Here is a 12202-nt window from a genome sequence, read left to right as displayed (position 1 = left end):
CGTTACAAAACAATTCAGCTCATTTGCTCAATTTGTTTTTTTTAAATTCAAGTGGAGTACAGGCAGTTTATTTTAGTTTCAGGCAAACATGTTCAGAGAAGATATAGCGTTAATGTAGGTAATGAATATTTACTAAATATCCTATAATCGTACACAGACTCAGTACACATTGGTATAGTCCAGATGGACCTCTTTAAGATCCACAAACTCTCCTCTTCGGAAGAGGAAGGTCAAGGTGAGCAGGGTGGACCAAAGGACTCATTTCCCACAATCCCTTGCCAGCAATAGCCCCCCAGCTGTTCAAAGCCTGCAATAACAGCTGCTCAGAGGTTTAGTGCTTCATGTTACTATGACAACAGTGGACTGATTCATATGCACAGTCTCTCTGTTCTAATAACGAAAGTGACATTATGCCATAATTTCATTTCCATAAAACACAAGAAAGGCGAGCAAGGTTTTTCTACACAAAGATGCAGGGCATGAAGAAGCTAATTCATTTTGGATTCATTTTGGAGTTCTATAGCACATGCACCCAAACTCAAAAACCCATGCCCCACAAACTTCACACCCCAAACTTGCAATAAACACCAAACAGAATGTAACTGTATCTATAGAACTAACAATATATAAAATCCTTACGGTGGTTTCCACACACACACAATGGGACCTAAATATTCTGTCATGCCCTACAGCTGTACAGAATATCACACAGATTACTGTCAAACAGGATGTACAACAATGATACAATTTTCTTTCCACTGGCCAAACAGGAAGTGAGGTCATTTGGCCATCTTCACCGGGGATTTCTATAGGGTGCTGATGCTATAAGAAATGCAGAATAGTACTTCCACATTTACAGTATAAAGCCTATAGATGACATAAACAATTCAACTCTTTCAACTGTCTTTTATTAAAAGCTATTATACCAATATGTCTCTACCACCTTTCAGAAGGTAATATAGCGTAACTATTTACTTAGTCATTATTTCTGGGATGGAACTTATTTTGGCCACAATCAATAGCAATAATCAAGAATTCTGACATAAGACCGTGCAAAATATATACTCTTTCACCATCACACACACGGGTTATTTTGAAACGCACTATGTACTTAACATTTGGAACAGCACAGAATACATTTGCATGTGTTTAGGAGTTATTCTAAGCTCAATATTGGGGACTATTACTAGGTCAGTATGGCTAAGACTGTGTTGTTTAAGGGTAACAACTATACAATTCCAGGGAGCTTTTGATGACAATGGTAGGTATTCCCATAGGGGTAACAGTACACTCCTTGGCATCACGAGGGGTTTACCCCAACGTTTAACGAGCAAGCAGCTAATAATAGGCAGATGTGGCAGACAAAGCACAGGACACACACATAATATACATACACCGCCCGACACCATATCCACCCTTAAATGCACACACAAAACAATACACACATGTGTATTCAAACACACACAGACACTGATCCATATACAGTTGCTAGGGAAAGTCTACACAACCCTTGCACAGTGTTCACATTTTGCTGCCTTAAAATTACATATAAAAAGGGATTACATTCAATTTTTTCCCTACAACCTATTTCACATTTTCAAAGTGAAAGAAAAATAATAGAAAATGTTTCAAATTAAAAAAATATATACATTTGTATGTCTTCACACCCCAGAGTTAAAACTTGGTGGAAGCTCCTTTGGCAGCCATTACAGCTATGAATAATTTTGAACAAGATTCTATCAACTTTTCACAACTCTTAAGGGCCCCTACAAAAGATGGACAGCAATATTCAAACCGTGTCTCTGATTTTCAAGCAAATTTAAGTCAGGACTGAGACTGGACTACTCATGACCACTCTTGGAAAGCCATTCTGGAGTGTCTTTGCCATGAAAATGTGTGTAAGTGTCCCACTGGAAAAATAAAACTTTACCCCAGGGTTAGGTTTTCAGAAGACTGAGGCAGTTTTTCCTTTCATATTTATTTTGATCGTGGCAAATTCCACAACAAAAATACAGAGGATCAATAACATTGCATTCACTACACATAACTAGACAATGTTTGAATATTGCTGTCCATCAATGATTCCCAACAAAATGTACTGAGCTTGTGCAATTTTGACAAAAACAATGGATATATGTTGCCCTAAGAGTTTTGCAAAGTTTGTTGAATCATATTCAAAATTATTCACAGCTGTAATGGCTGCCAAAGGTGCTTCCACCAAGTATTAACTCTGGGGTGTGAAGACATACGCAATCAATACATCTTTGTTTAAAAAAATGTATTAATGTGGAACATTTTCTATAATATTTTTTTTTACGTTGAAAGCAAGCTGTGCAAGGGGTGAGTAGACTTTCACTAAGCACTATCCACTATCTATACTTTATATCTACAAACAAATGTGAGTGAACACCAAATAACACATACAGCACCTGTAAAAAGTTTGGACTCAACTATTCATTCAAGGGTTTTTCTTTATTTTTACTATTTTCTACATTGTAGAATAAAAAATATTAAATAAGACATATGGAATCATGTAGTAACCCAACAAGTTTTAAACAAAGTCTTCAAAGTTACCACCTTTTCCTTGATGACAACTTTGAACACTCTTGGCATTCTCTCAACCAGCTTCATGAGGAATGCTTTTCCAACAGTCTTGCCAGAGTTCCCACATATGCTGAGCACTTGTTGGCTGCTTTTCCTTCACTCTGTGGTCCAACTCATCCCAAACCATCTCAATTGAGTTGAGGTCAGGTGATTGTGGCAGCCAGGTCATCTGATGCAGCACTCCATCACTCTCCTTGATCAAATAGCCCTTACTCAGCCTGGATGTGTGTTTTGAGTCATTGTCCTGTTGAAAAACAAATTACCCCAAAGCACAAACCAGATGGGATGGCGTATCGCTGCAGAATGCTGTGGTAGCCATGCTGGTTAAGTGTGCATTAAATTCTAAATAAATCACAGACGGTGTCACCAGCAAAGCACCCCCACACCATCACACCTCCTACTACATGCTTCACGGTGGGAACCACACACGCAGAGATCATCCGTTCACCTACTCGGCGTCTCACAAAGACAAGGCGTTTGGAACCAAAAATCTCTCATTTGTACTCATCAGACAAAAGGACAGATTTCCATCGGATGTTCCATCATGTTTCTTGACCCAAGCAAGTCTCATATTCGTATTGGTGTACTTTAGTAGTGGTTTCTTTGCAGCATATCGACTATACTAAAGTGTTAGCAAATTGATATCCTTATTTTCAATGGTGCATGTGCAGATGTAGAGGGTAAAGCAAAAGGTGCAAGGATGAACCATTTGAAAGTCAAGTTTGAGAGATATGAGCTTTGGGGTGTGGTCACTGGTCAGTCAGTATGCCCTAATGCAGTGCAACTGTAAATTACTTCCATTCTATATTTTCTAAATGATTTGCCTCTAAAAAATGGACTGTTATATTACATATGAGGAGAACTAAATCATTCCTCAATCTAGTGTTTAGAAATACTGTTTACACTAGCCACAACTAAGGCCTTTTGGCTAATAAGACCAAACAACTTGACCCTTTAGTCCCAGATGATACATGTCCATTTTACAATCTGTGTCAATCCTATTTCATGATATGAAAATACTATTAAAATGCCACATGATATGACATGTCCTAAGGCATCTATGCAGTTTATTCTATTCCATCACTCCCTCCCCAATGTAATAAAACTGAAGGAGCTCACTTGCTACCGCACATAACTCATATGATCTGAACCATGCTCCTCGGTCCCCATGGGCCTTGTTGGGTCGGCCTCTTATGCATCATATGCTCTTTCGCTTACACTGGAGCTGAGCACCAGAGCAACCTGGCTGCCGGCCAGGCAGCCCAGGCCCCAGCCCTATCCCCAGTCCCTCAGCCTCAGCTCCATAGACGTAGCTCCAGTCTCAGCCCTAGAACATAGCTACCAGACCCATCCCCATCCCAAAAGCCCCAGTCCAATGAGCCCTATCCTCAGCCCCATAGTCCCAGCCCAATAGCCCCAGCCCAATCCCTAGTCCTAGTCCCAACTCCAACCTGTCAGCCCAGCCCAGGTCAACCAACACTCCCCCCTGCTCAGAAATCTAGAGACAAGCATCCTGTCTAAGGACTATGGGAATGAGATCTGGGGGTGGGGGGTGGTGGAGCTGAGGGAGAGGAAAGGAGGGGATAGGGGTAACGGAGGGGAAAAGACTGAGGCACTGAGCTTTCAGCAGATTCCTCAGGCTTGGGGATGGATTGGGTGGATGGTGGACGGACCCTCCTGTAGCGCACAGTAGGCTGGCTGATCTAACGCACGTAGGGGGACACTAAAACTATCTTCCCCTGGTGGAGTCTTCCCTCTTTTCGGAGGGTCAGAGACAGACATGCCTGTTTCATATTCCTCCATTGGGCCTCTGATGAGCCCACAATTTCTCCCAGAAGTTCATTTGTTGTCACTCTGTCTCGCAGAAGGGAGAGCGAGCGGAGGGAAGAGGGAACATAATGAACTTGGCAGAAGAAGGGCAAGATCCTGAAAAGTCAAGACAGTGCGGAATTCCCCGTCAGTGTCTGAAATCAGACTTGCTGGCTGACCTTTAGCCTGTTTTTTCCTCTCTCTCTCTCTCTTCAAGTGGAAAAGAAAAGGTTAACCCTTTCTGAGGCACATTGCAATCGGGGGCTTCGCCAGGCATTTGTATGTACAGAATAGATGTGTGTGCATAATCTAGTTTCTATGCATGACGTGCATGCATGATCTAGCCAACTTCATCAGTTTTCTACGTCTGAATATTCTGTTTAGAGGCAGTTCTTGAAGTGGCTTGATAAGGTGTTGATGCTCTTTCGTTTTTCTGTACAGGGGTCAATATTTTAGAATGAATATTTTATAAGAGATGCTGGTACTCAAACATTAGAAACTTTGAGGTGCCGACTCAATTCAAACTCTGGGTAGATGTATCATGAATGTGCTTGTCTGTTTGTTTCTGAGGACATGATGTATTTAAGAGAGCAGGGAAAGCTGAGAGGTGCGCTCAAATCTGTATTAAATGTCTATAACAGTTTATAAATACTACCACAGCAGGGCGTCAGTGGAACCAGGGACAGCAGCCAGCCTGTTAAATGGCTGCTACACACACGCACACACGCACACACACACACGCACATGCACACACACACGCACACACACACACCAGGGAACTCAAGAGGAAGGTACAAGTGATCCTCCACCATTCTGCTCTTTACTGGGGACATTTCACCTCCAGTAAAGCTGCACTGACAGACAGTTCCACAGCTCCACCTAAGCACTGGTCTCAGATCAGTTTTATTTTCCCAGTTACCTAAACATACCCATTACTATTGAACAAATACACCTGACCCCAGATCAGCACTCAGGGGCTACAATGTCTATTTACACCATACTGACTCTGGCCCGCCGAACCCATGGAGAGGGCCAGGTACTCGCCACAGAGAAGGGACCTTGACCAGACAGACGCCGAGTACCAGATATAACTGCTGTCTGTGTGAAACGCTTCTCTCCTCACCCTGCTAGACAGGGCAAGACTAAAGCATTTGGGGCCTCTCATTGGCTAGAATGTTCCCACCTGATCTCGCCTCCTGCCGCCTGCCTTTCATCTTTGAGGGCATGGGGCACTTTATTTTTTTTGCTGTTTTATAGCTCATCTGTTGTTCAAATTTCCCCATTTGTGCAGTTTGAAAGCAAATGTTCTGCTATTCTACACACTTTGCTATGAGGCTGAGAGAAAATGTTGCAGTTTTAAAGGTAACTTCATGCAATTCTACCCATTTTACTATCATATGCTATCTGGCGGCCCCCTGGAGGTCGGGAGTCCGAGGCACGTGCCCTTCATGCCCGTCCAGTAATCTGGCCCCGCTGCTAGGCCTTGTCATTCTAGCACAGACATGGCAGCAGGCCACAGACACTCTAGCTGCTGTGTTCAGCCTCACACCAGTCGCTCTACACTACACAGCAGCTGTTTACATCTATCTTTTAGAACAGAGCTGTCATCAACCTTTTCAGGGACACCATTATAAAGTTATAGAAACGGGAGGAATTGAGGTCAAGTGGAAGATGGAAGTCGGGGGTTCACCATTAGGTGACATAGCTGGTGTTCTCTAGTGCCGCACAATGGTGCCTTTTTTTAGCCCGCCGTGGCTCCTTATAGGTGTTGTGTTTCAACTCTGACCTTACGATGGTTGGGGAAGCAGGTTGATTGGTTGGTCACTGTCTTTAAAATGATATGGTGGCAGAGACTGGCGGTTATGTGGTTATGACTCTGGTAAGCTCACTGGATCAGCCAATGGCATTATGTTAACGTTCTGATGTGACTACTCTCTTGTGACAGACAAATTGTAAGGACCAACGCCGGAGCTGAGAATCAGGTACGGGGAGTCAACATTTAATCAGGAAACAGACAAAGACCAAGAAAAGAACAGCGTCAGCACACGGCTACAAAACGACAAGCAACAATTAATGCTGAAGCAGGGAACAGAGTGGGGAACCAGACAGATATATGAGAGGTAATGACAGAGATGATTGAGTCCAGGTGATGTGCGTGACGGGTGGAAGGCAGGTGTGCGTAATGATGGTGGCAGGAGTGCGTAATGCTGGGGTGCCTGGCGCCTTCGAGCGCCAAGGAGGGGGAGCGGGAGCAGCAAAAACCTCCACAGTCATCTGGTTATCAGTGTTTTTCTGTATTATTCATTGGGGAAAAGCAGGGTTGGGGTCAATTCGAATTAAAGGCTGTCAGTTCATGAAGTGATTTGAATACAAAATTCCGAATTGAAAAATATTGAAATAAATACCTTCTACTTTTCAGTTTGTTGTGAAGTAATTGGAAATCAATGCATTTTTTTCAATTATTGAATTGTAATTTCAGTTTACTTTCTGAATTGACTGCCTGTAATTATAATTGCCCCAAACCCTGGGGAACAAGGACGATTTACCACAATAGAGGGTGAAAAACATTTCTGGACTCTGTTTATTCCTGTACAGGATTAATCCAGTCATTCATGACAAGATGAGGACAGTGCAGAGAGATCAGAAAATAGAAAACAGTAGATTCAATTCTATTGACGAAAGCTGTTATCAGCAGCTCCAAAATCCCAAAATGTCTTGGTCTGATAGACCTCTACAGAGAACTGTACTCTTCCCTTCCTAAAAACATGAACATGTCTGCTTTAAAAAGTCAGTTTAGTGTTAAGCCACTGGGCCTTAACTTGGCAAGAAGTTCCAAACCTGTATCAAAACCATATAGTTCTTTGCATCGCAACTTCCACAGGCCAGAGCGGAGCTATCAATACATAAAAGATCAAAGGACTCTTTCCTTGTGAATGGAGTGTAGCACATCTGTGATTTAAATCGACTAAGATCTATCTACCAGAAACAAGAATTAAATCATGTCTATCGCTACTTATGCTCTCTGCAGTATTTCTTTAGCATCTTTTTGTATTTGCTGGATCTTCCAAAAATAACAAAGTATAGAGAAAGAAAATGGTATGATGAAAAACATTGCTATTTAACTGAGCTAAATCTGTATCAGTAACTCTCACTTTTCAGGGACAGGGGGAACAATAGGATCATTAGAAAAGCAAAGCTCATATCGCAGCACATATCCTAACATACTAATTACCCGGCACACAGTTTGAATCTGTTTATTATGCATGAAATAATCTAATGTGATGACTGCAATAATTATGTGCACACATAATAAGACAAAAGAGTGGTAACAAATTATAGACAAACGATACCAAATGGGATTAGTAGTTGTAGTGAAGAAATGCTCAATGAAAGACTAGGTTGAAAATGAGTACTCCCACCAAACACAGAACATTCCCAGAACATTAGCTCGATTCCCAATAAGTTGTAGTTAGGGGTTTTGTTAACATTAGGATGACATCACAAAAACATTTAAAATGAAATATCCTTGGAATGTTCTAACATTCACTAAAATGTTCTACACAAAATCTGTAACAATCACCACAGAACATTCCTCAAATGCTCTCATTAGGTTTCCAGGTAATGTAATAACACAATGTACCAGTAATGTTTTCCCATCAAAACAAACTTGGTTCTGTGAACATTATAGGAATGTCCTGTGCAACCAAACTTAAACATTGTATGAATGTCATCACAACTAAGCATATTTCATGTTTTGGGAACCTATCTCTTGTAATGTACCCACACCGAATTAAATGTTCTGGGAACTTTTAATGAACTCAGAAAGGTTGCTCTTTCAACATTCTTGCTACATCAAAGGAATGTTTTGTGCACCCTGAAACAAACATTATCTGAATGTCAGCACAACTAGACAGTTTTAGTGTTTTGAGAACCTATCTCTTGTCATATCCCCAAAATGTTCCCACAACACAAAGAAACATTCTGGGAACCTTTTAAGAAGCAGATGAAATGTGTTCTGGGAACATTCTTGTAACATTGGGTGAATGTTTTTTGCACCCTAAAATAAACTCAACGAACGTAAAGCTAGGAGTGCAACACCTGCAACACAAAAAGACAAGATCCCACAACAGAAGGTGGGGAAAATGGGCTGCCTAAGTATGATCCCCAATCAGAGACAACGATATACAGCTGCCTCTGATTGGGAACCATACTCAGCCAACAATATAAACATAGATTTCCCACCCTAGTCACACCCTGACCTACCAAATAGAGAATAAAAAGGATCTCTAAGGTCAGGGCGTGACAGTGATATCCCCACAATGTTCTCACCAGACTGTTCCGACTACCTAATGAACCATTCTGGGAACCTTTAAAGATAGGATTAAATGTGTTCTAGAAAAGTTCTTGCAACATCAAGGGAATGTTTTTTGCACCCTAATAGAAACATAGTAAAATCCACCGCTCAACTAGACAGTTTTGGAGTACTGGGGACATTTCTTTTGTGATGTCCCCACAATGCTCCCACCAGACTGTTTCCACAAACTGGAAACATTCTGGGAATCTTTAAAAAACAAATGAAATCCGTTCTAGGAACATTTTTGCAACATCAGGCAATTGTTTTATACAAACATTCTATAATCATCAGCACAACTGGACAGTTTTTGTGTTATGAGAATATTTGCCGCAACCTAACGAATGTTCTGGGAACTTTCACAAAACCAATTTTGTTTTTCTGGGCTGTCTACATACTACTATAGATAATGGACTACCGAGCCTGAATTAACGTCTAGAAAATGTCTGTACCACGATACTCATTCCACATGGATGCTGGCCCATGTTGACTCCATTGCTTCCCACAGTTGTGTCAATTTGTCTTCATGTCCTTTGGGTGGTGGACTATTCTTGATACACACGAGAAACTGCTTAGCATGAAAAACCCAGCAGCATTGCAGTTCTTGGCACACATACACAATCCATGTCTCAATTGTCTCAAAGTTCTTAAAACATCCTTCTTTAACCTGTCTCCTCCCCTTCATCTACAATGATTGTGGTCGTGTACGGCTCAGTTAGTAGAGCATGGAGCTTGAACCGCTAGGGTTGTGGGTTTGTTTCCTGTGGCCACCCATATGTAAAATGACTGTAAATTGCTTTGGATAAAAGTGTCTACTAAATGGCATATATTATTATTATATAACTGATTGAAGTGGATTTAATAAAAGACGTCAATAAGGGATCATAGATTTCACCTGGTCAGTCTATTTTATGGAAAAAGCAGGTGTTCTGAATGCTTTGTACAGTCAGTGTATATGTAACATTTGGCTTTAAAGGGTTAATGTATTACTATAAAGCAACCCTGATAAGATGTTTTATTTTTGGTATTTAAAGACAATAGTAAATGTCTATTCATTTTAATATGAAATAGTTCATTTTATTGTATGTTGATAATTACTGAATAACTGGAAAATAGGAACTGGGGCCATTGTTTTAAGACACATAAAGACTGAGTTGAATCAATAGTGTTCTCTTTATCTCTTGGTACAATGGGTAACATGTACAATGAAACTACTAGCATTCTTTTGTCGCTAATTGCTCTGTGTGCAGATTCCTTTAGAGTCTGATATGATAATCCCAAGAACACACACTACTTCCCAGAGCCTCTGCATCCACTTGATAAATCTGCCATGTTCTTGTTTACAATGTGACTTGAAAGGCAACAACTTGATGCCCTGGGCCCCTCAAACGTAACAAATGTGAAAGGATATAAAATAAGAAGTGGCATGTGTTGTTTGGAACAGCCACTGGGAAGTTAGATGTGAGTTGAGTCATAAAAACGCAACCATTTCAGAACTGAAATATGGTTAGCCTAAAACATCTTGTGTGTGTGTGTGCCACTACGAATTCTAGGCATAAAAATCCCCACATCCATACACAGTAATTTAATTTACCTTTGACTGCATTTAAGGTTTGGAGTTCATATTAAATCCCCGACTTTACTATATTTCAAGCCCGAATGAAATTCCTGGACACAAAGTTCAATGGGATCTCCATAAACATGTCACTAAGCATTTCCTGTTGAGGAGTGAAAACCTGCACTGTGTAAAAGTCGCCCTTACACACATTAGTCATGTCACAACAAACCTACTTCGATCCTCTACAAGAAATGGTTATTTAAAGAGGAATCTTGGAAGAATACTCTGTGTCTTAACAAGGGAAGCAGCTGCGGAAAATTCCAGACAAAATAAAAAAAACTGTAATGAAGAACCGAATCGAGCCTAAGTGACTAAAAGTTAAGTGCTAAGGGGTTGACTCTCAATGCAATCCTGTAGCTTTAAAGTTACGGTATAACATCAACATTTTTTTTTAGCACAGATTTTTTACTCACACACCCTCAGAGTGCCACTCATAATTTTATGAAACTAATGGGGTGAGAACAGGAGAGGGGAAAGCAATGACTGGGAATTACAGCAGATATGGCCGTCTGGATGAACTGTGCACTTTTCAAGTTGACAGCTTCTCAATTTTGTTTTTAAAATTCCTCAAAGACAGTTAAAGTAATTTGAGGAACTCGGGCTCCCCCGAGTGGTGCAGAGGTCTAAGGCACTGCATCTCAGTGCTAGAGGTGTCACTACAGACCCTGGTTCGATCCCGGGCTGTATCACAACTGGCCATGATGGCGAGTCACATAGGGCGGTGCACAATCGGCCCAGTGTCATCCAGGTTAGGGGATGGGTAGGCCGTCATTGTAAAATAGAGTTTGTTCTTAACTGACTTACTTAGTTAAATAAAGGTTAATAAAACAAAGGAAAACTGTGTATGAATAGCCAGCAGTTATCTGATGATGCATTTCTCCAACCTATACAGTAAACCAATGTTAGTTATGGCAGAAAGAGACACACCTTCAAAGGGTATTAACTTCTCTGTTTTAAGATTACGTAACAGCATGGGAAAAGGTACACAAACTTCACGTTGTACAACAGTATATTTCAGATACTTAAAGGTTGAACAATATGTCAAATAAGGATAGTATCAACTATCAAGTGTAGTGAAAGTCTACACACCCCTTGTACTCTTGTCACATTTTGCTGCCTTAAAAATTGATTGAATTATATTTTTTTCCTCCACCTTTTCAAAGTGAAAGAAAAAGTGTCTTCATACCTCACAGTTAATACTTTTGGCTGAAATTCTTTCTGTAAATCATTTTGAATAAGATTCTACCAAGATTCTACCATAAGCCTGTGCTTATCTCCATTCTGTTTCTTTTATCCTGAAGTCCTTAACGATTACAAGCAGATCCAAAACATGATGCAGCCACAACTATGCTTGAAAATATGGAGGGTGGTACTCAGTAATATGTTGTTGTCACAGGTCAGGGTCACTGGAGAGCATCCGTGGGTTTCCTCTAGTATCCAGGTGACCCTGATTGGGCTTATTGGGATCACCTGCTGGATGACTATTTAGGTTCCTCTGTGGACTGGGCCAGTTGCTTAGGTCTCATGTTTTGTTCAGTGTTCTCGTGTGCCCTTGCTTGTTGTTTTGCTATGAAGACCTTAAGTAAATATTCTGGATTTACCCTTACCGCTGCCTGCTGTGTTTCTCTGTGCCTGGGTCAAAGTTTGTACTAGCACTATTGTCACAGTAGACCTGAGCTGCAAAATGGACCCAGCAGAGATTCTTCAATCGTCCGAGGGAGACTCCGAGCTCCACCACTTACGGTCGGCTCTCACTAACCATGGAACAGTGATTGGTCGCCAGGGGGCGCGGCTGAAGACTTTGTCAGAGGATTTAGGAA

General features: G+C 41.1%; 1 protein-coding gene across 1 annotated transcript in view; it reads right to left on the bottom strand.

The window, feature by feature from the left end:
• The window catches only part of LOC129867093 (uncharacterized), a 103128-nt gene that overhangs the window by 73822 nt on the left and 17104 nt on the right, over window positions 1–12202 (bottom strand). The window lies entirely within an intron of this gene.

The sequence above is a fragment of the Salvelinus fontinalis genome, chromosome 2 (genome assembly GCF_029448725.1).
Source record: "Salvelinus fontinalis isolate EN_2023a chromosome 2, ASM2944872v1, whole genome shotgun sequence".
Lineage (NCBI taxonomy): Eukaryota > Metazoa > Chordata > Actinopteri > Salmoniformes > Salmonidae > Salvelinus > Salvelinus fontinalis.
This window is presented reverse-complemented; position numbering and strand designations above follow the sequence as displayed.